We start from the raw sequence: 26,441 nt of genomic DNA on the forward strand, positions 1-26,441 counted from the left end.
ATGCAAGGTATTTCAATGAAGAGTATCCGGAGGACAACCGCAAATCCCACACTGGCATGTGCAAGTTCTGAGGAATGGTGGAATAACCCAATGTGTCTGGGTGACCTGTGGAGACAGCTGAGACAGCTACAACAGGGCAGTAGTGGACACCAAACTCATAGCCCATCTTCCCCAGCCGTGTGGCTGACAGGGTCTTGGTGCTCCGGCCGGCTGTCAGGCCTGAGCCTCCGAGGTGGGAGAGCCGAATTCAGGACACTGGTCCACCAGAGACCTCCTGGCCCCATGTAATATCAGTCAGCGAGAGCTCTCCCAGACATCTCTGTCGCAACACTAAGACCCAGCTTCACTCAACGACCAGCAAGCTCCAGTGCTGGACACCCCATGCCAAACAACTAGCAATGCAGGAACACAACCCCATCCATTAGCAGAGAGGCTGCCTAAAATCATAGTAAGCTCACAGACACCACAAAACACACAACTGGATGCGGTCCTGTCCACTAGAAAGACAAGATCCAACCTCATCCACCAGAACACAGGCACCAGTCTCCTCCACCAGGAAGCCTATACAACCCACTAAACCAATCTTACCCACTGGGAGCAGACACCAAAAACAACGGGAACAACGAACCAGCAGCCTGCGAAAAGGAGACCCCAAACACAGTAAGTTAAGGAAAATGAGAAGACAAAGAAATATGCAGCAGATGAAGGAGCAAGGTAAAAACCCACCAGACGAAACAAATGACAAGGAAATAGGCAGTCTACCTGAAAAAGAGTTCAGAGTAATGATAGTAAAGATGATCCAAAATCTTGGACACAGAATGGAGAAAATACAAGAAATGATTAACAAGGACCTAGAAGAACTAAAGAGCAAACAAACAATGATGAACAACTTTGAACAATAAATGAAATGTAAAATTCTCTAGAGGGAATCAATAGCAGAATAACTGAGGCAGAAGAACGGATAAGTGACCTGGAAGATAAAATAGTGGAAATAACTACTGCAGAGCAGAATAAAGAAAAAAGAATGGAAAGAATTGAGGACAGTCTCAGAGACCTCTGGGACAACATTAAACGCACCAACATTCGAATTATAGGGGTCCCAGAAGAAGAAGAGAAAAAGAAACGTTCTGAGAAAATATTTGCAGAGATTATAGTTGAAAACTTCACTAATATGGGAAAGGAAATAGTCAATCAAGTCAAGGAAGCGCAGAGAGTCCCATACAGGATAAATCCAAGGAGAAACATGCCAAGACACATATTAATCAAACTATCAAAAATTAACTACAAAGAAAAATATTAAAAGCAGCAAGGGAAAAACAACAAATAACATACAAGGGAATCCCCATAAGGTTAACAGCTGATCTTTCAGCAGAAACTCTGAAAGCCAGAAGGGTGTGGCAGGACATATTTAAAGTGATGAAAGGGGAAAACCTACAACCAAGATTACTCTACCTGGCAAGGATCTCGTTCAGATTCGACAGAGAAATTAAAACCTTAACAGACAAGCAAAAGCTAAGAGAATTCAGCACCACCAAACCAGCTTTACAGCAAATGCTAAAGGAACTTCTCTAGGCAGAAACACAAAAGAAGGAAAAGACCTACAATAGCAAACCCAAAACAATTAAGAAAATGGTAATAGGAACATACATATCGATAACTATCTTAAATGTAAATGGATTAAATGCTCCAACCAAAACATAGACGGGCTGAATGGATACAAAAACAAGACATGTATATATGCTGTCTACAAGAGACCCACTTCAGACCTAAGGACACATACAGACTGAAAGTGAGGGGATGGAAAAAAGTATTCCATGCAAATGGAAATCAAAAGAAAGCTGGACTAGCAATTCTCATATCAGACAAAATAGACTTTAAAATAAAGACTATAAGAGACAAAGAAGGACACTACATAATGATCAAGGGATCAAACCAAGAAGAAGAGATAACAATTGTAAATCTTTATGCACCCAACATAGGAGCACCTCAATACATAAGGCAAATGCTAACAGCCATAAAAGGGGAAATCGACAGTAACACAATCATAATAGGGGACTTTAACACCCCACTTTCACCAAAGGACAGATCATCCAAAATGAAAACAAATAAGGAAACACAAGCTTTAAATGACACATTAAACAAGATGGACTTAATTGATATTTATAGGACATTCCATCCAAAAACAACAGAATACACTTTCTTCTCAAGTGCTCATGGAACATTCTCCAGGATAGATCATATCTTGGGTCACAAATCAAGCCTTGGTAAATTTAAGAAAATTGAAATCATATCAGGTGTCTTTTCTGAACACAACGCTATAAGACTAGATATCAATTATAGGAAAAAAAACTGTAAAAAATACAAACTCATGGAGGCTAAACAATACACTACTAAATAACCAAGAGTTCACAGAAGAAATCAAAGAGAAAGTCAAAAAATACCTAGAAACAAGTGACAATGAAAACACGATGACCCGAAATCTATGGGATGCAGCAAAAGCAGTTCTAAGAGGGAAGTTTATAGTAATACAAGCCTACCTCAAGAAACAAGAAACATCTCAAATAAACAACCTAACGTTACACCTAAAGCAATTAGAGAAAGAAGAACAAAAAAACCCAAAGTTAGCAGAAGGAAAGAAATCATAAAGATCACATCAGAAATAAATGAAAAAGAAATGAAGGAAACGATAGCAAAGATCAATAAAACTAAAAGCTGGTTCTTTGAAAAGATAAACAAAATTGATAAACCATTAGCCAGACTCATCAAGAAAAAAAGGAAGAAGACTCATATCAATAGAATTAGAAATGAAAAAGAAGTAACAACTGACACTGCAGAAATACAAAGGATCATGAGAGATTACTACAAGCAACTATATGCCAATAAAATGGACAACCTGGAAGAAATGGACAAATTCTTAGAAAATCACAACCTTCCAAGATTGAACCAGGAAGAAATAGAAAATATAAACAGACCAATCACAAGCACTGAAATTGAAACTGTGATTAAAAATCTTCCAACAAACAAAAGCCCAGGACCAGATGACTTCACAGACGAATTCTATCAAACATTTCGAGAAGAGCTAACACCTATCCTTCTCAAACTCTTCCAAAAATATAGCAGAGGAACGAACACTCCCAAATTCATTCTATGAGGCCAACATCACCCTGATACCAAAACCAGACAAAGACGTCACAAAAAAAGAAAACTACAGGCCAATATCACTGATAAACATAGATGCAAAAATCCTCAACAAAATACTAGCAAACAGAATCCAACAGCACATTAAAAGGATCATACATGGTGGTCAAGTGGGGTTTATCCAGGAATGCAAGGATTCTTCAATATTCACAAATCAATCAATGTGATAAATCGTATTAACAAATTGAAGGAGAAAAAACATATGAACATCTCAATAGATGCAGAAAAAGCTTTCGACAAAATCCAACACCCATTTATGATAAAAAAACCCTCCAGAAAGTAGGCATAGAGGGAACTTACCTCAACATAATAAAGGCCATATATGACAAACCCACAGCCAACATCATTCTCAATGGTGAAAAACTAAACCATTTCCACTAAGATCAGGAACAAGATAAGGTTGCCCACTCTCACCAGTATTATTCAAATTAGTTTTGGAAGTTTTAGCCACAGAAATCAGAGAAGAAAAAGAAATAAAAGGAATCCAAATTGGAAAAGAAGAAGTAAGACTGTCACTGTTTGCAGATGACATGATACTATACATAGAGAATCCTAAGGATGCTACCAGAAAACTACTAGAGCTAATCAATAAATTTGGTAAAGTAGTAGGATACAAAATTAATGCACAGAAATCTCTTGCATTCCTATACACTAATGATGAAAAATCTGAAAGAGAAATTAAGGAAACACTCCCATTTACCATTGCAACAAAAAAAATAAAATACCTAGGAATAAACCTACCTAAGGAGACATAAGACCTGTATGCAGAAAAATATAAGACACTGATGAAAGAAATTAAAGATGATACAAACAGATGGAGAGATATACCATGTTCTTGGATTGGAAGAATCAACATTGTGAAAATGAGTATACTACCCAAAGCAATCTACAGATTCAATGCAATCCCTATCAAACTACCAATGACGTTTTTCACAGAACAAGAACATGAAATTTCACACTTTGTATGGAAACACAAAAGACCCCAAATAGCCAAAGCAATCTTGAGAAAGAAAAATGGAGCTGGAGGAATCAGGCTCCCTGACTTCAGACTGTACTACAAAGCTACAGTAATCAAGACAGTGTGGTACTGGCACAAAAGCAGCAATATAGATCAATGGGACAGGATAGAAAGCCCAGAGATAAACCCACACACATATGGTCACCTTATCTTTGATAAAGGAGGCAGTAATATACAATGGAGAAAGACAGCCTCTTCAATAAGTGGTGCTGGGAAAACTGGACAGCTACATGTAAAAGAATGAAATTAGAACACTTCCTAACACCATACACAAAAATAAACTCAAAATGGATTAAAGACCTAAATGTAAGGCCAGACACTATAAAACTCTTAGAGGAAAACATAGGAAGAACACTCTTTGACATAAATCACAGCAAGATCCTTTTTGACCCACCTCCTAGAGAAATGGAAAGAAAAACAAAAATAAACAAATGGGACCTAATGAAACATAAAAGCTTTTGCACAGCAAAGGAAACCATAAACAAGATGAAAAGACAACCCTCAGAATGGGAGAAAATATTGCAAATGGAACAACTGACAAAGGATTAATCTCCAAAATATACAAGCAGCTTATGCAGCTCAATATCAGAAAAACAAACAACCCAATCCAAAAATGGGCAGAAGACCTAAATAGACATTTCTCCAAAGAAGATATACCGATTGCCAACAAACACATGAAAGGATGCTCAACATCACTAATCATTAGAGAAATTGCAAATCAAAACTACAATGAGGTATCACCTCACACCAGTCAGAATGGCCATCATCAAAAAGTCTATAAATAATAAATGCTGGAGCGGGTGTGGAGAAAAGGCAACCCTCTTGCACTGTTGGTGGGAATGTAAACTGATACAGCCACTATGGAGAACAGTATGGAGGTTCCTTAAAAAACTAAAAATAGAACTACCATCCGACCCTGCAATCCCGCTACTGGCATATACCCTGAGAAAACCATAATGCAAAAAGAGTCATGTACCGCAATGTTCATTGTAGCACTATTTACAATAGCCAGGATGTGGAAGCAACCTAAGTGTCCATCGACAGATGAATGGATAAAGAAGATGTGGCACATATATACAATGGAATATTACTCAGCCATAAAAAGAAATGAAATTGAGTTATTTGTAGTGAGGTGGATGGACCTAGAGTCTGTCATACAGAGTGAAGTAAGTCAGAAGCAGAAAAACAAATACCGTATGCTAACACATATATATGGAATCTAAAAAAAATGGTTCTGAAGAACCTAGAGGCGGGACAGGAATAAGGACACAGACATGGAGAGTGGACTTGAGGACATGGGGAGAGGGAGGGGTGGGCTGGGACAAGGTGAGATAGTGGCATGTACATATATACAAATGTAGAATGGATGGCTACATTTGAATGGTGGGAAGCAGCTGCATAGCACAGGGAGATCAGCTTGGTGCTTTGTGACCACCTAGAGGGGTGGGATAAGGAGGGTGAGAGGGAGATGCAAGAGGGAGGGGATATGGGGATATGTCTATACGTATGGCTGATTCACTTTGTTATACAGCAGAAGCTAATGCACCATTGTAGAGCAATTATACTAAAATAAAGATGTTGAAAAAAAAATTGAAGCTCATATGCATATTTGACTTAAGAAAAATCTAATGGAAAGCACTGAGTCTTGGGATTGGCTGAAATTCACAAAGCCACAGTAATCCCCTTGATGTCTTTAGGCTGTTCCCAGGGACAGCAGAAGGTAGTTATTGCATCTTTAGCACCAGAGAAATCTAGACAGTATTAGTAAAAAGTGGTTTTGCTCTGGTTTTAAAAAGAGATGGGCTGAGACTTTGAGATTAGGTGACTTTGGAAAAATTACTTAGCCTCTCTGGGCTTCAGTTTCCTCATGTGTACAAATGGAAATACTAAACCTACTTCATGAACTGTTATAAAAGTGTTTAACGTATTGCCTGGCACTTGTCACACACAAAAAGTCTGTTCTATTTATTATAACTAAGAGCTCTCTGCAAAAAACCATCCCAAAAGACCCCAAGAGAGAAAATGTAGGTCATGTTCTAGGCAGCCTAAAACCAGGATGACAAAAAAGCGGATGAAAGAAAGTGAGGAGTCACTAATCAAACAATATTTAGTGAATGCCCAGCAGGATCTGTGCCCAAGGAACATTCTTCCCGTAGACTTCCCAGGACTCCCTCTTTCTCATTTTTAAGGTCTGATCTCAAATATGATCCCTCTCATGGAGTCCCTGCAGACGATCATAACTAAAAGAACGCTGCCCACTTACACAATATCCTAGTCCATCTTCTTTGTAGCACTTATAAACACTTGAAATTATCTGCATTATTTGCATCCATGTTTATTGTATGCCTCTCCAAATATAAACCCTTCGAGGGTAAGAACTAGATCTGCTTTATTTACAAGTACATCCCCAAAACTTGTGTTCAGCAGCGAATGAGATCCCAACACCCAGGTGGTAATAAGTTCAGCAGTGACTAAGACTTCCATGCTCCAGAACTACAGAAGCCCCTGAAGAAATGCCAGGCAGGGGCTCTGCCCTAAAAATTCCATAAAAACAAAAACATATATAATCAAAGCTAACCACAAGTATATACTGCCAGTTGGAAGTAAATTTAACACTCTCCTGTTTTTTTAAGATTTCATTCTTCTGCAAAGATGCATAGCACCTCCTTCAACCTTCCCATTACATCTTTCTCTACTTCTCTTCAGCCTTTCCATTCTTTGCCCACCACCATGCTGATCTGTTTTGTTCTATATTTTTTTTCTTCTCTCTTTTCTATCTTCTGAAGGTAAGAAAAAAAATCTGGAGGTCTTAGGAAGCATAATCAAAAATTTGGAGAAGTGAGGCACATTGGAATGGCCAATAAACCTGGAGGGAAGAAATGTACACACAAAGAATTGTTATTCTTAGTTATTAGTGACACCTGAGCAGTGCTATCTTGCTGTAAACACATTAAATTTCACTCATTCCTTGAGTCATCCAGTGAACTCACAGATGGACTGATGCATGAATAATTTGGCAGATCGGGACTTTCAAATGTGGAAAAAAAGACTCAGGGCTAACAAACTAAGGATGTTAAATAGAAAATACTGAATTCAAATCATTGAGGTCAAGTAAAAATTAGTGTTAAAGTGTCTCTTTTATTGACTTAGTAGTAGAGCTTTTTTAAAAAATTCTTTGAAAAAAATAGCTTCATTTTTTTTTTTTAATGATGGAGCTAGGTATTTTTTAATTAATTAATTTTATTTTATTTTATTTATTTTTGGCTGTGTTGGGTCTTCGTTTCTGTGCGAGGGCTTTCTCTAGTTGCAGCAAGCGGGGGCCACTCTTCATCGCGGTGCGCGGGCCTCTCACTATCGCGGCCTCTCTTGTTGCGGAGCACAGGCTCCAGACGCACAGGCTCGGTAGTTGTGGCTCACGGGCCTAGTTGCTCCGCGGCATGTGGGATCTTCCCAGACCAGGGCTCGAACCCGTGTCCCCTGCATTGGCAGGCAGACTCTCAACCACTGCGCCACCAGGGAAGCCCAATAGCTTCATTTTTAAACTCACAATTGAATGTATCAAAATTTAAGCCTTGAATTAAACTTTTATTTGTACTTCAGAGATTTAATCTTTTAATCTACTAATAGATCTAAAGACTAGTTTCTTTATGATTTTATTTTATATTTTTAATTGAAGTAGAGTTGATTTACCATGTGGCAATCTCTGCTTACAGCAAAGTGACTCAGTTATACACACAGAGACATTCTTTTTTTTAATATTATTTTCCATTATGGTTTATCCCAGGAGATTAGATATAGTTCCCTGTGCTATACAGTAGGACCTTGTTGTTTATCCATTCTAAATGTAATAGTTTGCATCTACCAACCCCAAACTCCCAGTCCATCCCACTTCCTCCCCCCACCCTTGGCAACCACAAGTAAAGAGTAGTTTCTTAATAAATGGAGGGTTGAGAAATTAATCATAGAGATAATATGGGAATAGGATGCCCACATTCTACTATGAACACTGAAGAAAATTAGAAATGAAGAATGCCTACTCTTTCTGATATAATAACAAGTTCTTCTTTTAAAAGTACTTGTAGTTTTTTAGCAAGGAGCTCAATGTGGAAATAAATTTTTTAAAGCATCCATTCTGCCTAGGCCCTTCATCAAAACTCCCTCATCCCAGGAAGTCATGATGGTTGTACTTCTTTCTTACACCAACAATAATTTGTCATAGAGTCTTTCCTAGAAAAACAAAGGTTTGATGGGATATTAGAAAGAGAAGTTGTTGAAACCCACAAGGAAACCAGCAAGACTTAGTGTTAAAAAGAACACGAAAAACTACCAGGTACAGACATGCCTACCAGATGCTGGCTCACACTCCTCCCAGCCACCGTCATCACCACCACTTCACAGAGAGCTTGAGACTTGAAGAACTGAGAACCTCCAAGTACATATACATTAGCAGCACACAAATGCTGACCTTCAAGGCCCCTATTATGCCTTCCTTTCTCTACTCTCCAAGCCTCCATCTCATTCGCTTGCCTCTCTAGGTCTCTAATATCTTCCAACCATAATTCATTGAACCAAGACTTTTGGTCTTTAACTTCTCTTGGTTCACCCTATATCTTTGACATCACACCCATCTTGATGTCATATATTTATATACATGTTCTCATTAGGAAAGCCACATAGTGGAAAATGGAGTGGGAAAAATACCCATAATCCCACAACAGATGTAATTGCTGTTATCATATTACTGTTGTCTTTAATTTGTGCTAATTAGCTCCCTGTGCTCTACAGTTTTTACATTACAAACATGTAATTCTACATTCTATTTTTCTCTCAGTATTATAAGTATATGGTTGAATGACATTTCATTGCATACATTCCACCTCTGTGGCCATTCAAGATGTTTCTAGTTTCTCACTGTTAAAAATAATAGTACAATTTATTCTCAACATAACCATGAGAAATCCTATTAAAATCTAGGTCAGATCATGTCATTCCACCAAAGATTTCCAATGGCTCCCCATCTCACATCTTGTAAAAGTGAAGTCTTTACAGTATCCTACAAGGCCCTAAATGATACAGCTCTCCGTTACGGCTCTAACCTTATCTCCTACCACCCTCCCCTTCATTCACTCAGCTCCAATCATATTGACCTCCTTCCTATTCCTCAGATACTCTAAACACGTTCCCACCTGAAGGCCTTTGCACTGGTTACTTCCTCTGCTTGGAACCTCTTCCCCCAGATCCCATAGTCAATCCCTCACCCCCTTAATGTATTTGTTCAAATATTACCTTCTCAATGAGGCTTATGCTGATGATCTTGTAGAAAACTGAAACTCACCCAGAATCCCCAGCACTCCTGATCCCCTTTACCCTGATCTACTTTTTTACTTTTTGAAAGCACTCATCACCTTCTAACATACTATGTATTTTACTTATTTAATTAGTCTATTGTTTATTATTGTCTGTCACCTGCTTCTAGAATGTAAACTCCATAAGGGCAAGAACCTTTGTCTGTTTTGTTCAAGGAAGTATCTAAAATATCTTAAAAAGTACATAGAACAACAATATTAGCTCAACAAATTCTTTTGCATGATTATAACTGCTCCAATATTTAAAATTTGTTTTTAGAAATTTATTATTAGAAATGAATTTACTAGATCAGGGGTTATGACTCAAAATACAGTGCTGTCAAACTGCTTTCCAAAATGTTGACAGGGTTGAGTTAATTTACTCATGGTTACTCAGTTAGCTGTTGGTTGAAGTAGGATTTGAATTTTCCAAAGCCTACACTCTCTGTTAAGCCTACACTCTCAGCTTAACAGAGATTGAACCAAAAAACATAAAGTGGCCTTTAAGGAGCAAGAAAGTGCAACTATGCACATCTTGAAGGAAAGGAAATATCTCATTCATTTTTCTACATAGTTAAGTATGTGGCACGAAGGAGAAACTCGCCAAATACTCCATGAATTAATTGAAAAAATATCTGTAAAGTAACACTGCAAGTAAGGAACATGAAAAGTCTCAAAATTTGGGGGGAAGTTGATCTGTGCATTAAAATAATTGCTCAGGGACTTCCCTGGCGGTCCAGTCGTTAAGACTTCGGCTTCCAATACAGGGTGTGCGGGTTTGATCCCTGGTCAGGGATCTAAGATCCCACATGCCTTGCGGCCAAAAAACCAAAACATAAAACAGCAGCAATATTGTAACAAATTCAATAAAGACTTTAAAAATGATCCGCATCCAAAAAAATCTTAAAAAATAAATAAATAAAATAATTGCTCAGATTTTTAAGGAAAACAGTAGAAGTCTTATCTACAAAGGGGCAATTGAACTAAAAGGACCAGAATCCTCACTGGACATCAGTATTGTTATATTGGTGTGTATTGTGTATATTGATATTCTTCATAAAAGGCTAAAAGAAAATGAAAATCTGTCCCTTCCTACCCTTTGCCTGTCCTTCTACCTTTCTCCCAAGAGCTCTGCAATTCCCACACCAGCTCTGCAATATAGACAGTAAGAACTCTCCCATTTTTCAAATCACTCCTCTCAGGTGTATAGTGAATTGTCGGGGATCAAACATCGTAAGCAGCAGAGTCTCCTTCACCTCCTGAGTCCCCAGTTTCAGCCCAGTTATTTTGCTGTTTGCTCAGAGATACTCCAAACCCTATCTTTCTCTGCCTCTTCTCTGTTTCCTCCTGATCTCTAGTTCAGCACTATAGGCTCAAGTCTTGGCAAAGACACACTTAGAGAATGCTCCTTTTGCCAAGAGGAACCTGAGTTCCATCCTAGTAGACTATCATCATTTTAGCTTCAAATGAATTTGTAAAACTCTGAGTTGCCACGATCTTGCTTGGAGAGATCTTGTATGAGAGAACTGCCTGTGTCAGTTGAATGCCAGGGGCTTAAACCCTAAAGAAGAGACAGGTAGAAGCTCATAGGGACACAATAAACTTTGACAGCTTTATTTCTCTAATAAAATGGAATGCAGCTAAAGTTCAGAGATGTTTTGAGGCTTGCCCTGCTTTTGCATGGCAGAATTGGAACTCTGTCCCAGTTACCCTGCCCTTAGATTTTTCTACTACTCAGCAGTTGCCTCCAGAGAGCTGAGCTAGATTAACTCCTAAATCTTTTAGTATATTGTACTTAGTTTCTTTTTTAAAGATTTTATTCTTCACAGCATATTGCATTGTTTTTTTTTGTTTTTTTGCCCAGAGAATATTCATTAGGGAAAACTATTAAGTCATATAAATTACCATAAACAAAAAGGACAAAACTGGGAGTATAAAGCACTTCCAAATAGCATATTAATATACAACTTATATGAGTATGTTAATGAATATATATGTGTAGATAGAGAGAGGGGCACATGCCAGTTGTAGGTGTGGATAGAACATATATGGTCAGCTCCTGCACTAAAAAAGAAAGGTGCCCCTTTAATTTGTTCTTTTTTTTTTTTCCACACACACACACTGTATTTTATTTTTACAAGAGATAAATAGACTGACACCAAGCATTGTACATGGATGACCACAACAAAAGCAAAAAATGATTGCAATTACCAAACATGAAACACACTCATACTATGTCATAATATTGACATTCAGTCCAGTGATCCTCCACTGTAACAGCTCCTTTACTTTGCAGTGAAAATTGATTTGTATATTCTTTGCCTCTGAGTCCTTGTGGGATTTTTTTTTTTTTTAATTCAGACAGAAAGTCACAAAAATTATACTCATCCTCATCAGTTCACTCAGTCCCATGTAATTAATTTTTTTTTTCATCTTGATCTTTTGTTAGCACTTTTATGAGTTCATCAGTTTTTCATTAGAGTTCTGAAAATGCTTATTCATTCAGTTCAGCAGTACAGTCAGTTACCAGAAACCTGTACTTGTCAGAGTCTTTTCCATGAATTTCTTGAAGATGAAACCCTTTTATAGGAACATATTTGCAAAATCATCAGAGTACACCCAGAACTGTCTGTAAATGACAAAAGACTTAAAAATGACCACGGTTAAAGATTTGATGAAAGTTCATAATAATGCAGTTGACAAGAAAATTAGTTATTTCTGAGATATACATTTTAAAGTAATAACTAGGATTATTACTTATAACATTATACCAGAACATATAAGATTTTTAGAAATTTCATGTAATGTCTGAAACATTTATATTAACATATTTCCATACATATTTCCATACAAATACAAATATAAAATTTTTAGAAATTTCATGTAATGTCTGAAACATTTATATTAACATATTTCCATACAAATAACCCAATGAAAGTTTAGTATTAGTTGTTTTGTTTGTTTTTTTATACTGCAGGTTCTTATTAGGCATCAATTTTATACACATCAGTATATACATGTCAATCCCAATCGCCCAATTCAGCACATCACCATCCCCACCCCACCGCAGTTTTCCCCCCTTGGTGTCCATATGTCCATTCTCTACATCTGTGTCTCAACTTCTGCCCTGCAAACTGGCTCATCTGTACCATTTTTCTAGGTTCCACATACATGCATTAATATACGATATTTGTTTTTCTCTTTCTGACTTACTTCACTCTGTATGACAGTCTCTAGATCCATACACGTCTCAACAAATGACTCAATTTCGTTCCTTTTTATGGCTGAGTAAAATTCCATTGTATATATGTACCACAACTTCTTTATCCATTCGTCTGCTGATGGGCATTTAGGTTGCTTCCATGACCTGGCTATTGTAAATAGTGCTGCAATGAACATTCGGGTGCATGTGTCTTTTTGAATTACGGTTTTCTCTGGGTATATGCCCAGTAGTGGGATTGCTGGGTCATATGGTAATTCTATTTTTAGTTTTTTAAGGAACCTCCATATTGTTCTCCATAGTGGCTGTATCAATTTACATTCCCACTAACAGTGCAAGAGGGTTCCCTTTTCTCCACACCCTCTCCAGCATTTGTTGTTTGTAGATTTTCTGATGATGCCCATTCTAACAGGAGTGAGGTGATACCTCATTGTAGTTTTGATTTGCATTTCTCTAATAATTAGTGATGTTGAGCATCTTTTCATGTGCTTCGTGGCCGTCTGTATGTCTTCTTTGGAGAAATGTCTATTTAGGTCTTCTGCCCATTTTTGGATTGGGGTGTTTGTTTCTTTAATATTGAGCTGAATGAGCTGTTTATATAATTTGGAGATTAATCCTTTGTCCGTTGATTCATTTGCAAATATTTTCTCCCATTCTGAGGGTTGTCTTTTCGTCTTGTTTATGGTTTCCTTTGCTGTGCAAAAGCTTTGAAGTTTCATTAGGTCCCACTTGTATATTTTTCTTTTTATTTCCATTACTCTAGGCGGTGGATCAAAAAAGATCTTGCTGTGATTTATGTCAAAGAGTGTTCTTCCTATGTTTTCCTCTAAGAGTTTTATAGTGTCCAGTCTTATATTTAGGTCTCTAATCCCTTTTGAGTTTATTTTTGTGTATGGTGTTAGGGAGTATTCTACTTTCATTCTTTTACATGTAGCTGTCCAGTTTTCCCAGCACCACTTATTGAAGAGACTGTCTTTTCTCCATTGTATATCTTTGCCTCCTTTGTCATAGATTAGTTGACCATAGGTGCGTGGGTTAACTCTGGGCTTTCTATCTTGTTCCATTGATCTATGTTTCTGTTTTTGTGCCAGTACCATATTGTCTTGATTACTGTAGCTTTGTAGTATAGTCTGAAGTCAGGGAGTCTGATTCCTCCAGCTCCATGTTTTTCCCTCAAGACTGCTTTGGCTATTCGGGGTCTTTTGTGTCTCCATACAAATTTTAAGAGGATTTGTTCTAGCTCCGTAAAAAATGCCATTGGTAATTTGATAGGGATTGCATTGAATCTGTAGATTGCTTTGGGTAGTATACTCATTTTCACAATGTTGATTCTTCCAATCCAAGAACATGGTATATCTCTCCATCTGTTGGTATCATCTTTAATTTCTTTCGTCAGTGTCTTATAGTTTTCTGCATACAGGTCTTTTGTCTCCCTAGGTAGGTTTATTCCTAGGTATTTTATTCTTTTTGTTGCAATGGTAAATGGGAGTGTTTCCATAATTTCTCTTTCAGATTTTTCATCACTAGTGTATAGGAATGCAAGAGATTTCTGTGCGTTAATTTTGTATCCTGCAACTTTACCATATTCATTAATTAGCTCTAGCAGTTTTCTGGTGGCAGTTTTAGGATTCTCTATGTATGGTATCATGTCATCCGCAAACAGTGACAGTTTTACTTCTTCTTTTCCAATTTGTATTCCTTTTATTTCTTTTTCTTCTCTGATTGCCGTGGCTAGGACTTCCAGAACTATGTTGAATAATAGTGGTGAGAGTGGACATCCTTGTCTCGTTCCTGATCTTAGAGGAAATGCTTTCAGTTTTTCACCATTGAGAATGATGTTTGCTGTGGGTTTGTCATATATGGCCTTTATTATGTTGAGGTAGGTTCCCTCTATGCCCACTTTCTGGAGAGTTTTTATCAGAAATGGGTGTTGAATTTTGTCAAAAGCTTTTTCTGCATCAGTTGAGATGATCATATGGTTTTTCTTCTTCATTTTGTTAATATGGTGTATCACATTGATTGATTTGTGTGTATTGAAGAATCCTTGCATCCCTGGGATTAATCCCACTTGATCGTGGTGTATGATCCTTCTAATGTGTTGTTGGATTCTGTTTGCTAGTATTTTGTTGAGGATTTTTGCATCTATATTCATCAGTGATATTGGTCTGTAATTTTCTTTTTTTGTAGTGTCTTTGTCTGGTTTTGGTATCAGGGTGATGGTGGCCTCATAGAATGAGTTTGGGAGTGTTCCTTCCTCTGCAATTTTTTGGAAGAGTTTGAGAAGGATGGGTGTTAGCTCTTCTCTAAATGTTTGATAGAATTCACCTGTGAAGCCATCTGGTCCTGGACTTTTGTTTGTTGGAAGATTTTTAATCACAGTTTCAATTTCATTACTTGTGATTGGTCTGTTCATATTTTCTGTTTCTTCCTGGTTCAGTCTTGGAAGGTTATACCTTTCTAAGAATTTGTCCATTTCTTCCAGGTTGTCCATTTTATTGGCATGAAGTTGCTTGTAGTAGTCTCTTAGGATGCTTTGTATTTCTGCGGTGTCTGTTGTAACTTCTCCTTTTTCATTTCTGATTTTATTGATTTGAGTCCTCTCCCTCTTTTTCTTGATGAGTCTGGCTAATGGCTTATCAATTTTGTTTATCTTCTCAAAGAACCAACTTTTATTTTTATTGATCTTTGCTATTGTTTTCTTTGTTTCTATTTCATTTATTTCTGCTCTGATCTTTATGATTTCTTTCCTTCTGCTAACTTTGGGTTTTGTTTGTTCTTCTTTCTCTAGTTTCTTTAGGTGTAAGGTTAGATTGTTTACTTGAGATTTTTCTTGTTTCTTTAGATAGGCTTGTATAGCTATAAACTTCCCTCTTAGAACTGCTTTTGCTGCATCCCATAGGTTTTGGGTCGTCGTGTTTTCATTGTCATTTGTCTCTAGGTATTTTTTTATTTCCTCTTTGATTTCTTCAGTGATCTCTTGGTTATTTAGTAACGTATTGTTTAGCCTCCATGTGTTTGTCTTTTTTACGTTTTTTTCCCGTAATTCATTTCTAATCTCATAGCGTTGTGGTCAGAAAAGATGCTTGATATGATTTCAATTTTCTTAAATTTACTGAGGCTTGATTTGTGACCCAAGATGTGATCTATCCTGGAGAATGTTCCGTGCGCACTTGAGAAGAATGTGTAATCTGCTGTTTTTGGATGGAATGTCCTATATATATCAATTAAATCTATCTGGTCTATTGTGTCATTTAAAGCTTCTGTTTCCTTATTTATTTTCATTTTGGATGATCTGTCCATTGGTGTAAGTGAGGTGTTAAAGTCCCCCACTATTATTGTGTTACTGTCGATTTCCTCTTTTATAGCTGTTAGCAGTTGCCTTATGTATTGAGGTGCTCCTATGTTGGGTGCATATATATTTATAATTGTTATATCTTCTTCTTGGATTGATCCCTGGATCATTATGTAGTGTCCTTCCTTGTCTCTTGTAACATTCTTTATTTTAAAGTCTATTTTATCTGATACGAGTATAGCTACTCCAGCTTTCTTTTGATTTCCATTTGCATGGAATATCTTTTTCCATCCCCTTACTTTCAGTCTGTATGTGTCCCTAGGTCTAAAGTGGGTCTCTTGTAGACAGCATATATATGGGTCTTGTTTTTGTATCCATTCAGCCAGTCTATGTCTTTTGGTTGGGGCATTTAATCCATTCACGTTTAAGGTAATTATCGATATGTATGTTCCTATGACCATTTTCTTAATTGTTTTGGGTTTGTTTTTGTAGGTCCTTTTCTTCTCTTGTGATTCCCACTTAGAGAAGTTCCTTTAGCATTTGTTGTAGAGCTGGTTTGGTGGTGCTGAATTCTCTTAGCTTTTGCTTGTCTGTAAAGCTTTTGATTTCTCCATCAAATCTAAATGAGATCCTTGCCGGGTAGAGTAATCTTGGTTGTAGGTTCTTCCCTTTCATCACTTTAAGTATATCATGCCACTCCCTTCTGGCTTCCAGAGTTTCTGCTGAGAAATCAGCTGTTAACCTTATGGGAGTTCCCTTGTATGTTATTTGTCGTTTTTCCCTTGCTGCTTTCAATAATTTTTCTTTGTCTTTAGTTTTTGCCACTTTGATTACTATGTGTCTCGGCGTGTTTCTCCTTGGGTTTATTCTGTATGGGACTCTCTGCGCTTCCTGGACTTGGGTGGCTATTTCCTTTCCCATGTTAGGGAAGTTTTCGACTGTAATCTCTTCAAATATTTTCTCTGGTCCTTTCTCTCTCTCTTCTCCTTCTGGGACCCCTATAATGCGAATGTTGTTGCGTTTAATGTTGTCCCAGAGGTCTCTTAGGCTGTCTTCATTTCTTTTCATTCTTTTTTCTTTAGTCTGTTCCGCAGCAGTGAATTCCACCATTCTGTCTTCCAGGTCACTTATCCGTTCTTCTGCCTCAGTTATTCTGCTATTGATTCCTTCTAGTGTAGTTTTCATTTCAGTTATTGTATTGGTCATCTCTGCTTGTTTGTTCTTTAATTCTTCTAGGTCTTTGTTAATCATTTCTTGCATCTTCTCAATCTTTGCCTCCATTCTTATTCCGAGGTCCTGGATCATCTTCACTATCATTATTCTGAATTCTTTTTCTGGAAGGTTGCCTATCTCCACTTCATTTAGTTGTTTTTCTGGGGGTTTTTCTTGTTCCTTCATCTGGTACATAGCCCTCTGCCTTTTCATCTTCTCTATCTTTCTGTAACTGTGGTTTTTGGTCCACAGGCTGCAGGATTGTAGTTTTTCTTGCTTCTGCTGTCTGCCCTCTGGTGGTTGAGGCTATCTAAGAGGCTTGATGGGAGGCTCTGGTGGTGGGTAGAGCTGACTGTTGCTGTGGCGGTCAGAGCTCAGTAAAACCTTAATCCACTTGACTGTTGATGGGTGGGGCTGTGTTCCCTCCCTGTTGGTTGTTTTGCCTGAGGCAACCCAACACTGGAGCCTACCCGTGCTCTTTGGTGGGGTTAATGGCAGACTCTGGGAGGGCTCACGCCAAGGAGAACTTCCCAGAACCTCTGCTGCCAGTGTCCTTATCCCCACGGTGAAACAGAGCCACCACCCGCCTCTGCAGGAGACCCCCCAACACCAGCAGGTAGGTCTGGTTCAGTCTCCCCCAGGGTCACTGCTCCTTCCCCTGGGTCCCGATGCACACATTACTTTGTGTGTGCCCTCCAAGAGTGGGGTCTCTGTTTCCCCCAGTCCTGTCAAAGTCCTGCAATCAATTCCCACTAGGCTTCAAAGTCTGATTCTCTAGGAATTCCTCCTCCTGTTGCCGGACCCCCAGGGCTCAGAACCTTCACTCCAGTGGGTGGACTTTTGTGGTATAAGTGTTCGCCAGTCTGTGAATCACCCACCCAGCAGTTATGGGATTTGATTTTACTCTGATTGCGCCCCTCCTACCGTCTCACTGTGGCTTCTCCTCTGTCCTTCGACGTGGGGTATCCTCCTTGGTGAAGTCCAGGGTCTTCCAGTCAATGATTGTCCAGCAGCCAGTTGTGATTCTGGTGCTCTCGCAAGAGGGAGTGAGAGCACATCCTTCTACTCCACCGTCTTGGTTAATCCTTATATCTAATTTGTTCTTTTAAAATAAATGTGTATTTAAAGATATACCAGCTTTGGTAGTGGAGAAGTACAATGGCTGTGGCACCCAAAGTCACTATATATATAAACTGCAAATATCAACGCAGTTTCTACAATCCAGAAAATGAGCATTGTTTTTTTTAAAGATTTGATTCTTCATAGTATATCATGATATGATTTATCTGGTTCCCAATCAAAACAGGAAAAGAAACCTCTGAGAAAGAAGCTGCTCAGAGGTTTTAGAGGTGAGGATTGTTTAAGGGAAGAACCAGTGGTGTCCTCCTCTGCATACCAAGGAAGCACTCAACAACACTCCCTCACACATTACAGGGATATAGTCATGGTGAGTTCTGTTCCAGAGGGTGAAACTGGGTAGGGAAGCCCAGGAGAACAGAACTATCATGCCTCAGCTGTAGTCTTCCATATCTTCTCCAGAACAGCCCACATCTAACTTGTATGCTGACTTCTGTGCACTAACTTGTAAGCGCACAGAAAGGACAAGCTTTCTCTGGTGGTAATAAGGACTCCCTTGCTTAGGCAAACAAGCAAAGACTGAATGACCATCTGCCAGTAGAAGAGACTCATTCTTTCTTTGGAAGGTTGTAACATATTCAACTTTCATTCTATAAACTTGTAGTGCCTAGGCAGGCACTGTGCTAGGGATTCAAATACAAAAAGGCAGAGAGAAATGATTGTCTTGATCCCTCCCCCATCCCCAAATCCATAATCATATGACTTTTTTTGATAACTAGAAAAAAGAAACAGGTACTGTGGCAAACTCTAAAATGTAACAAGTCATAATCCGAGGCATTTTGAAGAATCTTGGAGGGTGTGTGTATTAGGGGGCGGGGGGGAGGGGAGGAGTGTAGGTGCCTTAGTAGGAAGCAACAAACGCATTGAAAAAGTATACTGAGTTCTGAGACAGAAGAGAGGTTAAATAATTCTTATAACTTAAAAGGCCTTCTATTAAACTTCTAAACACCACACACTTATGCACCATATCAAACAAGTGATTGAGTCTTGCTCAGTACCATTGTATATGTGCATACCCAAAAAAAACATGGCAAGCAATGAAAATAAAGAGGTGGTAAAACTTACCAGTTTTCTCCAACAATGCAAGGGGAGCTTAGCTAATTGTTATAATGTTCTTTCATTTACTTCTTTCATAATTTCTTCTGAAATGAAACAGAGAGAAAGCAAAATATTAAAAAACACAAAATAAAAAACATTCTGATTTGGACATTAGTAACTGGTTTTCTATTTAAATCATTTCACCCTTTTAATATTGGTCTCTGAATTTGTTAATCCCTTTCCTTCGCTGTAAATTTTGCATTTGTCCTTTTCAGTACTTTTGCCTTCTTCTGCCAAGTAAGGTAAAACTAAGCCTACTTGCCATTCCATTTTAATCATTAACTACCATGGGCACCATTAGAACTATATTTGAACACATTCCAAAATCTGTTACTCAAAGGCCATTCATTCATTCAACAAACATTTATTATAGAAAGAAAGTATTTATCTTTAGCTAATATAAATAAATTGAATACTTTATGAGATATGACCTGATACTAACTTTAAGCTTAAAATTTTGTGTCAAGAAAATATAAAAGTGTTTTGATTTTGGTAATCATGTCACAATGGATATGTGTAGCAAATCATCACGTTGTCACCTTAAATATATATAATTTTTGTCTGTCAATTATACTTCAATAAAGCTGGAGAAAAAATATAAAAGTTTTTAAGGAGTTGTGTCAAATCAAATCCAGTTAGTCTTAGGTTCTGTTATTGTCCTGCTGAATTAAAAATATTATTAAGTGAAGACTTATTTTGTGAGTTAATATATCCAAAAATTTGGATTCTGCTTCTTTTTACTCCTTTAACCAACTCATCTATCATATCTCTGGTACACTTGGGCAAGTCACTTGACTTTTATATTCGTTATCTGGAAAGTAGGTAATAATTTTACCCGTTTGATCATTTTTTAAAATTATTTATTTATTTGTTTATTTTTGGCTGCGTTGGGTCTTCGTTGCTGTGCGTGGGCTTTCTCTAGTTGCAGAGAGCAGGGGCTACTCTTCGTTGCAGTGGGCGGGCCTCTCACTGCAGTGGCTTCTCCTGTTGTGGAGCATGGGCTCTAGGCACACGGGCTCAGTAGTTGTGGCACACAGGCTTAGTTGCTCCATGGCATGTGGGATCTTCCTGGACCAGGGCTCGAACCCGTGTCCCCTGCATTGGCAGGCAGATTCTTAACCACTGTGCCACCAGGGAAGTCCCTTCCCCTTTAATTATTGTGATGGTTAATTTTTTGTGTCAACTTGGCTAGGCCATAATACCCAGTTGTGCCTTCAAATACAATCTAGCTGTTGCTGTGATGGTGTTTTTAGATGTGATTAACATTTAAATCAGTAGTCTTTGAGTAAAGCAGATTACCCTTTATAATGTGAGTAGGACTAATACAATCAGTCAAAGTCTTAAAAGAAAAGATTAAGATCCCCAGAAGAAGGAATTTGGCCTCCAGACTGTCTTTAGACTCAAGACTGAAAGGCTTACTCCTGCCAGAATTTCCAGCCTGCCTGACCTGTCCTGCAGACTTCAAATTTGTCAGGCCCGCAATCTCATGAGCCAATTCCTTAAAAATAAATCTCTCCCTCTTTCTCTCTCTCTCTCTCTCTCTCTCCATATATAGAGATAGAGATAGATAGATATATAAAATGTATTTCAATCAAAAGATAGATGATAAATAGATATATATAGAGAGAGATCCTATTTGTTATGTTTCTTTGGAGAATCCTAACTAATACAATTACCTTCCTTGCAGTGGTTTTAGAGGTGAAAATGTGGTTTAGGTTTAGGAAAGTTTAGATACACACGAAGACCACTGTTCATTTATCACTCTCAGGAGATAAACTTCTCTTGAAGATCTTATTATCTCCTCTCTCCTTCCCTCAACATCCACCTTAAATAAGTAATAATAACCATTATCACCTTATAAAGATGAGGCAGAAAGAGGATAGGAAAACTCTGTGTCATTATATCAAATCAATCAACCCAGGAGCGCTATTAAACTCTGACTGTCTTATAAAGGCCAAAGCAATATTCTTCAATGCATAATCAGTAACATTTGTTTATAGACCTATCTTGCTTGTTTAATATAGATTTTCCACTGACATCAAACACTTACCATCTATTCCTGTACCTCCTCTAATGATTCATTTCTCCTCTTATACCCTGTTACAGAAGCCTAGGATGTAAAATCACAGAGCACAGAATTCTGCACAAGATGGGCTTTAGGCTTGAAAGCTTTGTGATTTTTATCTATCTGACATAGGATTTTGAAGTGATCATTGCTTGACTATAACTGAACTTGCCATCAATGAATACTCAGGGGTATTATTAAAAGTTTTCCATTCCAGTGAATTTCCTATTATTAGTCCCATTCACTTAGCAATTTAATAAGTGGACAATAAAGCCAGGAGACTCCAGATATGGAAGAGCTCCAAACCTTTGGTAATTTGCAATACACAACAGGGATTCAAAAAGTTCACTGACAGGTGAAAGCTCACGCATGAATACTAAGTAATTGGTATCAATCCATGGGCTCCCAAAAGCCCAGTAAGCAGCCTGGAACTTAGTTTCCAGAAGTATCTGACTCAACACCTCTTCATTTTTTCTACTGCTTGAGTAAAAGTTCAGAGCCAAAAAAATGTCCAGAGCATTTCACAGATTGCCTACCTCAAGGCAAAGAGTATCAAGATGTTTTGTAACCAGCTAGCTTTTAAATCTCCTTAAAAGAATTTTGACTACTCAGAGCAAAAATAATAATTATGCACTGTGGAGTTTGTAACATGCAGGAGTAAAATATATGAAAATAATAACAAAAAGGCTGGGAGGAGGAAAATGTAAGTTTGAAAGATTCTTATATTATGTAGTCAGTGGTATTTTATTTGATGGTGTGCTACATTAAAGATGTATACTATAAATGCTAGAGAAACAGCTACAAATAAAGAGGTATAGCTAATTAGGTAACAGTGGAGATGGAATAAAATATTTTTTAAAAACTCAATTAATCCCCTCGAAAAAAGAAAAAGAAAATAGGAAAAATGAGAATAGGAAATAAATAGCAAAATGGTAGATTTCAACCAAACCCCATCGATAATCATATTAAATATAAATGGTATAACTTGTATCCAGAATATATAAAGAACTCTTACAATTCAACAATAAAAAGACAACCCAGCTTAAAAATGGACAAAGGATTTGACTAGACATTTCTCCAAAGAAGATTGACATATGTCCAATAAGCACATGAAAAAAAAATTTCAACATAATTAAGCTTTCAGGGAAATGAAAATCACAATGAGATACCACTTCACATTCACTAGGATGACTAAAATCAAAAAGACAGACAGTGACAAGTGTCAGAAAGGGTGTGGAGAAACTGGAATTAGAGAAACTTACATTACTTGCAGGAATGTAAAATGGTAAGGTACTTTGCAAAACAATTTGGCAGTTTCTCAAAATGCTGAGCACAGAGCTATCATAACCCAGCAAATCTACTCCTATACCCAAGAAAATTGAAAATGTATATTCACATAAAAAGTTGTATATGCATATTAATTGCAGTGTTATTCATAAAAGCCCCAAAGTGGAAACAACCAAAATGTCTACCAACTGACAAATAGATAAACAAAGTGTAGAATAGCTGTAAAATTGAATATTATTCAGTAATAAAAAAGAATGAGGTACTAATACGTGATACAACATGTATCCAACTTTGCAATGTAGGAGATGGAGACACTGTGGAGTTTGATGTTTTGAGGAGAAAAGGGTATGGAATTAGCAAATGTTACAGGCCCTACTGGAGTTCCAGTGCAAGCAGTAAATATGCAGCAGACTGTAACCATTATAGATGCTACCCACATGGTAGGGGTTTTCTACCAATTACCAGAATTACCAAAACAGTAAGAATAAGGAAAAGAATGAGGGATGGGAGAGTGGTCCAGAAGGCCAGTTCCAGTAGGGCCAACCCAACCTCAGGCCACAGTTCTCATCCTACTACACACAGAGACCTATGAGCATTGACCACAGTATTCCTCTGGTGCAGGAAAAAGTAGTGGAGTGTGCTGATAACCAGGGGATAGGAGATCAAGGTAGACTAGCGTTAAAAAGAGACATCAGACCCAAAATGGAGTCACTTGTGCTAAGCCCGCCTCACCAAACTGAAACTTAATATCAAACCAAACTGCAGTTTCAATCTCCCCCAGGAATGTGATCTCAACTGGTCAGTCTGGAATTTCCTGGTCAGTAGTAATGAGGCAATCTGCCTGACAGACCCCTTCCATAGAAAGATTAGGTAATCCACTTTTTTTCCTTGTCCCTGCCCCCTTCTGTCTATAAAAATCTTTTCCTTTTCAGTAGCTCTTTGAAGCTACTTTCTGTTTGCTAGATGGGATGCTGCCCAATTCATGAATCAATGAATAAAGCCAATTTGATCTTTAAATTTACTCAGTTAAATTTTGTTTTTTAACACCAGTGAGACAGAATATGTATTGGGGTTGTAGATCATGATTCCTTAAGGGCCCTCCTCACCAAAGACAGCATAGAGAAGACAGCAACAAAAAGGAGAAGGAAAATCAAGGAGATGAGATCAAGGTCAGCAGCCACCTCAAGGTTGGTACTACCACAACTTCAGTCACCTCTGAAGATTCCCAGAAAACCCTAAACCACAACATGGCACAGAGACAAAAGCAGGTGCTCCAGCAGCTGAAAATTCATCTGTTCCTAAAGCTGAGCAGGGCTAACCTGAGTAGAGGTTGGTTTACCACCTCGATCATCATCCTGTTTAGCCATCCAACAAGAAGAAATGAATATGGGACTTCCCTGGTGGTGTAGGGGTTAAGAATCCACCTGCCAATGCAGGGGACATGGGTTCGAGCCCTGGTCTGGGAAGATCCCACATGCCGCAGAGCAACTTAGCTCGTGCGCCACAAGTACTGAGCCCACGTGCCACAACTACTGAAGCCTAAGAGCCCATGCTCTGTAACAAGAGAAGCCACCACAATGAGAAGCCTGCTCACTGCAGCGAAGAGTAGCCCCCACTCGCCACAACTTAGAGAAAGCCAGTGCGCAGCAACGAAGACCCAACACAGCCAAAAATAAATTAAATAAATAAATAATTTTAAGAAGGAATGAATATGGAATTCCAGCAGTAAAAAAGGTTGGAGCTGAAGACCTTAAGTGCTTGTTTTTTGCCCATTGACAAGATAATTAGAACTATCTGCATTATCTATGCAGCTTGGGGTTTTTAATATTTTTACCTAAAGACTGTAAAATTAGTAAATGGAAACTTCAATTAAATAGAGTTGGGATACCAGAAGGGGGAGCTCTCAGGCCCTGCGACATTAACAGAACCCAACAGGAAGAAGAAAAACTCTTCTTTCCTAGGACCCTCCCAACTTCCTTTTCCTCTCTAAAAAACATTTTCCTGGGAATTCCCTTGTGGTCCAGTGGTTAGGATTCCTCGCTTCCACTTCTGGGGTCCCAGGTGTGATCCCTGGTTGGGAAACTAAGATCCCACAAACCGTGCACTGTGGCCAAAAAAAGAACCTCCTTCCATTACCTTGTGGAGACTTGCACATGGATGCCATTATTACAGACCCCAAATTGCAATTTTCTGCTGATCTCAAATAAACCCATCTTTTCTGGAGAAATATCTGGTAGTCTATTTGTTTCAGGTCAACAAGACATATATTTTGCGTACTGACAAATGTGGTTTTTTTTAAACCCAGTTTTCTCAATACACTTTTAAGGGTTTTTTAATTGTTTCATATCTGGTCAAGCTGAGATTTTTAAGAACGTCATTTTTAATTTGTAATAAAATTTTGTAACTTGATTTTTTAAAGTCAATTGTGATACTGTGATTTATAGTAAATTCATATTTGGTCTTCATCCCCTTTTCTGGCTCATAGCTCCTAAAACCCTTGGAATATCCTAAGTGATGAGAGTCATAAAGATGTCTTTCATCATATTAATGAGATGACCTTTGGAAAGTACCTAAAGATGGGGTCTGGTTGCCAGGGGAGCCAACCATGTGATTAAAGGATTGGAACTTTCAGTGCCACCCCCCTGACCTCCAGGGAGGGGAGAGCAGCTGAAGGTTGAATCACTGCCAATGGCCAATGAAACATGCCTATGTAATGAAACCTCCATAAAAACCCAAAAGGACAGGGTTCAGAGAGCTTCCAAGTTGGTAAACACATGGAGATTTGGGGAGAGTGGAGCCCTGGAGAGGGCATGAAAGCTCCGCACCCTTTCCCCATACCTCACTGTATGCATCTCTTCCAACTGGCTGCTCCTAAGTAATATCTTTTTATAGTAAACCTATAATCTAGTGAGTAAACTGGTTTCCTGAGTCCTGTGAGCCACTCTAGCAAACTAATCAAACCCAAGGAGGGCATCTGGGAACCTGATTTATAGCCAGTCAGTCAGAAGTATAGGTAACAACCTGGACTTGCAATTGGCATCTGAAGTGGAGGCAGTCTTATGGGACTGAGCCCTCAACCTGTGGAATCTGATGCTATACCTGGTAGAGAGTGTCAGAATTGAGTTGAACTATAGGACACCCAGCTGGCATCCTAGAATTGCTTGGTGATGTGGGAAAAACATACACACACATCAGAACTGGTATCAGAATCTTCATCAACAAACTGCAAGTACCTGTTTGAAGGGGTCCCAAATAATTAAAAGTTTTAAAAGCTGATGTGGTTAATCAATATCAGAAAACTATATTTCAGGGCAAGCATATTACCAGGGGAAAAAAAGATCATTTCATGAGGATGGAGAACACGTTGGTGGCTGCCAGAGGTGGAGGGTGGGCAAAATGCATGAAGGGGGTCAAAAGTACAACTTCCAGTTATAAAATAAATAAGTCATGGGATGTAATGTACAGCATGGTGACTATACTTAATAATACTGTTTCCATATTTGAAAGTTGCTAAAAGAGTAAATCTTAAAAATTCTTATCACAGGAAAAAAATCTGTAACTCTGTATGG

General features: G+C 38.2%; 1 pseudogene; it reads left to right on the top strand.

Moving 5' to 3' along the window:
- On the top strand, window positions 1-24,190 carry LOC137760642 (Y-box-binding protein 1 pseudogene; annotated as a pseudogene).
- Window positions 24,191-26,441: the final 2,251 nt, after the last annotated feature.

This window comes from Eschrichtius robustus, chromosome 1, assembly GCF_028021215.1.
Source record: "Eschrichtius robustus isolate mEscRob2 chromosome 1, mEscRob2.pri, whole genome shotgun sequence".
NCBI lineage: Eukaryota > Metazoa > Chordata > Mammalia > Artiodactyla > Eschrichtiidae > Eschrichtius > Eschrichtius robustus.